The sequence below is a fragment of the Pistacia vera genome, unplaced genomic scaffold (assembly GCF_008641045.1).
Source record: "Pistacia vera cultivar Batoury unplaced genomic scaffold, PisVer_v2 Contig626, whole genome shotgun sequence".
Classification (NCBI taxonomy): domain Eukaryota; kingdom Viridiplantae; phylum Streptophyta; class Magnoliopsida; order Sapindales; family Anacardiaceae; genus Pistacia; species Pistacia vera.
Genome location: NW_022196475.1, coordinates 79,427 through 83,961, shown reverse-complemented (window position 1 = coordinate 83,961; position 4,535 = coordinate 79,427). Strand labels below are relative to the sequence as shown.

At 37.6% G+C, this 4,535-nt stretch overlaps 1 non-coding gene across 1 annotated transcript; it reads left to right on the top strand.

Annotated features, from left to right (window-relative positions):
* The first annotated feature begins 308 nt into the window (after positions 1-308).
* LOC116111119 lies at positions 309-415 on the top strand. Its single transcript, XR_004125006.1, has one exon. It is a non-coding gene; the product is annotated as a small nucleolar RNA R71 (small nucleolar RNA).
* The last annotated feature ends 4,120 nt before the right edge of the window (positions 416-4,535 follow it).

Genomic DNA, 4,535 nt, shown 5'->3' with positions numbered 1-4,535 from the left:
ACAAAAATCACAAGTTAGTTGAGGTGCTTGAATGGAATTTACTTGCATACTTCCCAAACTATTTCTAAAGTGCTGTTAGTTGGGCTAAAATGGTTGTATATCCATCAACTTCATGAAGACCCATGGATTTCTTCGGTTGCACCCTCTCATTAGATCTTTGATAGTTGTTGCTTGCCAGAACCTCAAGCAACTCGTGAGCTTCTTCCGGAGTCTTATTCTATAATGCTCCTCCCGAGGCTACATCCACCACAGTTTGCACATTCACTGTTAATCCATTATAAAATGTTTGGACTTCCATCCAAACTGGCAACCCATGATGTGGACACCTTCTCAGTAACTCTTTGTATCTCTCCCAAGCCTCATACAAAGATTCTGACTCTTCTTGAATGAATGACGTGATGTCATTTCTCAACTTTGTTGACTTTGCTGGAGGAAAGAATTTTGTCAGGGACTTCTATGCTAAATCATTCCATGTGGTGATTGTTCCTACTGATAGTGCTAGTAACCATCCCATAGCTTTATCCTTCAATGAAAATGGGAATAGTCTCAATCTGATTGCATCGTCTGACACTCCGTTAGACTTGAAAGAATCACAAATCTCCAAGAAATTTGCAATGTGTAGATTTGGATCTTCCTTCAAATCCCCCTGAACTGAACCGACTACTGGATCATCTGGATGATTGCCGGCTTTATTTCAAAAGTGTTGGCTTGGACTGCTGGTCTCGTAATGCTCAACCCACTGCCCTCAACTGAAGGAACAAAGAATTCCCTCAATGTTCTATTCTCTGCCATCTCTACAACTATTTCTTCTGGTTCAATTGTAGCTTCTCTTTCTCTTCTTTCTCTGTTCAGTCTTCGAGTGGTTCTGTCAATCTCAGGATCAATAGGAACCACTGGCTGACGTCTTGCTCTTGGCATAAACTACACAGAAAAATAGCAAGAGTAAAATCACACCAACAAAGAAAAATAACAAAAATAAAAACAAATAACAATTAAGTAAAAATAACACTCCAATCTAGCTAACACAAAAAAATTTTAATGTTAACACAAAACTCAATCCCTGGCAACGGCGCCAAAAACTTGATTCGTGTTTACTACAACATGCAATATGTAGCAAGTATACTAATAGCACAAGTAATAGAGTGATGAGTGAGTATCGTTCCCACGAGGATTGATTGTTAAGCACTAAGTTTTTCTACTGTTTTCAAGTTGGAGCAATCGAATTGTTTGGATTTATGGGAGAATTTTAAACTAAACTAAATCAAAATTTATAAATATTCAAAACTAAATTATGAAAGCAAGAGTTAAAACACGGATAAAATCAATTCAAACAAACTGGTAGGGTTTTGACTTCATTTGAACTCTCTGGGTTAAACCTAAGGATTATACTAATTCCATATTCACATGCATTGATTGTAAATCGAACTCTCTAAAGTATAAAATATACCTTCTCAGGCTATATTTCCTTACTCTTCCCTATTAAGCTTCCANGCAATCCTTGCCTGACTCTTATGCACCGTTCATAATGAACTTCAATATGAACGTTATGGTGAAAACCCTGTCAGAGCTTTTGAACATGCTAAGGACTGCAGAGCAGGACTTGAAGAAGTCCAAGCCTGTTTTGCTGGTAGTTTCCAAGGGTAAGGGCAAAGGAAAGGCCAAGGCCAATCCCAAGCCCAAGCCTAAAGGATAGGATGCTCTCAAGCCTGCGGGTGGCGTAAGGAAATGTGGGAAGGTAGTTTGCTTCTACTGTGGCAAGCCTGGCCACTAGAGGAAGCACTGTAAGGCTTTCCTTGCAAACAAGAAGAAGTCAAATGCTTCAACTTCAGGTATGTTTATGATTGAGATTAACTTTTCTCCTTCAACATCTTAGGTCATTGACATAGGATGTGGTACTCACATTTGTACTGATGTGTAGGGACTAAGGCATAGTAGATTGCTCGCCAAGGGAGAAGTGGACCTACGAGTTGGAAATGGAGCACATGTGGTTGCATTAGCTGTAGGGACTTATTATTTGTCTTTGCCTTTGGGCTTATTATTAGAACTCAAAGACTATTATTTTGTACCTGCGATTTCTAGAAACATTATTTCAGTATCTGCTTTGGATGATATAAGATATCGTTTTGAGATTTCTAATGGATTGTTGCCATTTAGTTTGAATGGTATTCTATTTGGAATTGCAAGGTTATATAACGTATTATATGTTCTTGATTTGAACAATAAGGATATTCTCACCGTTGAAACTAAGAAAGCTAAACATTGCAAACAAAACCATACATGCCTCTGGCATTGTAGATTGGGTCATGTTAATCAGACCCACATTGCAAAACTTCAAAGGGATGGAGTTTTGGACCCTTTTAACTTCCAGTCATTTGAGGTATACGAGTCATGCCTTTTAGGCAAGATGAGCAAGTCACCTTTCATAGGACGAAGTGAAAGGGCTACTAAACTATTAGGCATCATCCATAGTGATGTATGTGGTCCACTAACAGTTGAAGCCAGAGGTGGATATTCCTACTTCATCACATTTACTGATGATTTTAGTAGATATGGTTATGTCTACCTTATGAGACATAAATCTGAAGTCCTTGATAAGTTCAAAGAATTCAGGAATGAAGTACAGAATATGTTGGGTAAAAGTATTAAAGCTCTTTGGTCGGATCGAGGAGGTGAATACTTAAGCTCAAGGTTTTCTGAATACCTGAAGGAATGTGGGATAGTATCACAACTCACCCCTCCGTATACACCCTAACACAATGGAGTGTCTGAAAAGAGGAATAGTGATGCGTGTTTACTACAACATGCAATATGTAGCAAGTATACTAATCACACAAGTAATAGAGTGATGAGTGAGTATCGTTCTCATGAGGATTGGTGGCTAAGCACTAAGTTTTTCTACTGTTTTCAAGTTGGAGCAATCGAGTTGTTTGGATTGAAGGGAGACAAATTAAACTTAAAAAATAAAACAAAATTTCTAATTGTTCAAAACTAAATGATGAAAGCAAAATTTAAGACACGGATAAAATCAATTCAAAACAAACGGGTAGGGTTTTGACTTCATTCGGACTCTTTGGGTTAACCCTAAAGATTATACTAATTCCATATTCACATGCATTGATTGTAAATCGAACCCTCTAGGGTATAAAATATACCTTCTCAGGCTATATTTCCTTACTCTTTCCTATTAAACTTCCGCACCCAACAAAATGAAGATTAATAGTTCAAAGTTCATTAAGCACAAGAATCCTAAATTGATTTTATTGATTCTTAAATCTATCTCTAGCATTTAATACTACAATGGTGATTACCCAAGAAGCTTAACATGAATTATTTCTCAATCTCATCATGTTCATCACATAAAAACAATAATTTCAGAATAATCACACAATCTAAACAAAATCATATGAAAATAATAATCATCAATTACTTAACCCATTAGAATCCAAACTACATCAAAACCCTAACCCAAAATGGGTTAGTTCATAGCTAAATCAACAACACAATCAAAAGAAACGAAAACCCCAATGTTCAACATAATGAAAATAAGAGAAAACACAAGAAATCTCCCAAAGATGATGAATCCACTGGTTTCAATCTTGAATCTTCACTCTTTTCAATCAAAGTTCGCCCAAATTAAACCTAAGAGAATGAAAATAGCTGCTCTCTCTCTCTATAAACGAACTCCCTATAAAAAATGACTAAGTTTTTCTTTCATACTCAGCCCAAAAACCTAGAAAAATGCCTAAATGAAACTATACGCTTTTGGAATTTGCAGACTTCGCCGTAGCGAAGAAGTGAATTAATCCCTCGTGCGCAACTCTCTTCGCCGCAGCAAACCTTCATGTGGAATTCTGAAATACCAGAATTGCCCCCCGCTTGCTTCTTTGCTTGAATCTTCGATCTTCGTCACTCTCCTCATGGAAACAAGCTTCATAGTGCATCCACTCTGCTTTAGAACTTTCCCAACTTTTGAGATCCGCTCACTTTTGGGTCCAAAAACTCCAATTCGCTCCTTATTTGCATAAAATGTCCATTTTAGCCTGAAACACAAAATATAAAGAATTAAGTAGCAATTCAGGTTAAAATGAACTAAGAAGTATCTGAAATCCGACTAAGAAGTCCAATGAAAATAGTATAATCCACGGATTATCAACATAGTCTATTGTATCATCAAAACCATTACCATTAATAACCCTGACGAAACACTTTGTATGCCAGAGATCTACCTCCTACATGGTTCCTGCAAATGCCCTCATGGATCTCTCTCAGAACATAGTATGCATCCTCATGGTCGACATATCGCAATAGTGGTGAATTGAACCCACGCTTTCATTGATGAGCGTGTATCAAGCTGATTTTGCGCAGAGTGTTCTAGCTTCATTTCTCCATCTTGGCAAGGTTCCATCCCTTAGGTAGGCGATGATTACGTGTATCTCTGACTTGTTGCTAAGTCTGGTTCTTGTGGAGCGGAGATGCTCAGACTTAGGAGGAACTTAACTGGTATCGAATCAGTTTTGTCTTGGCTCATTGTAGAG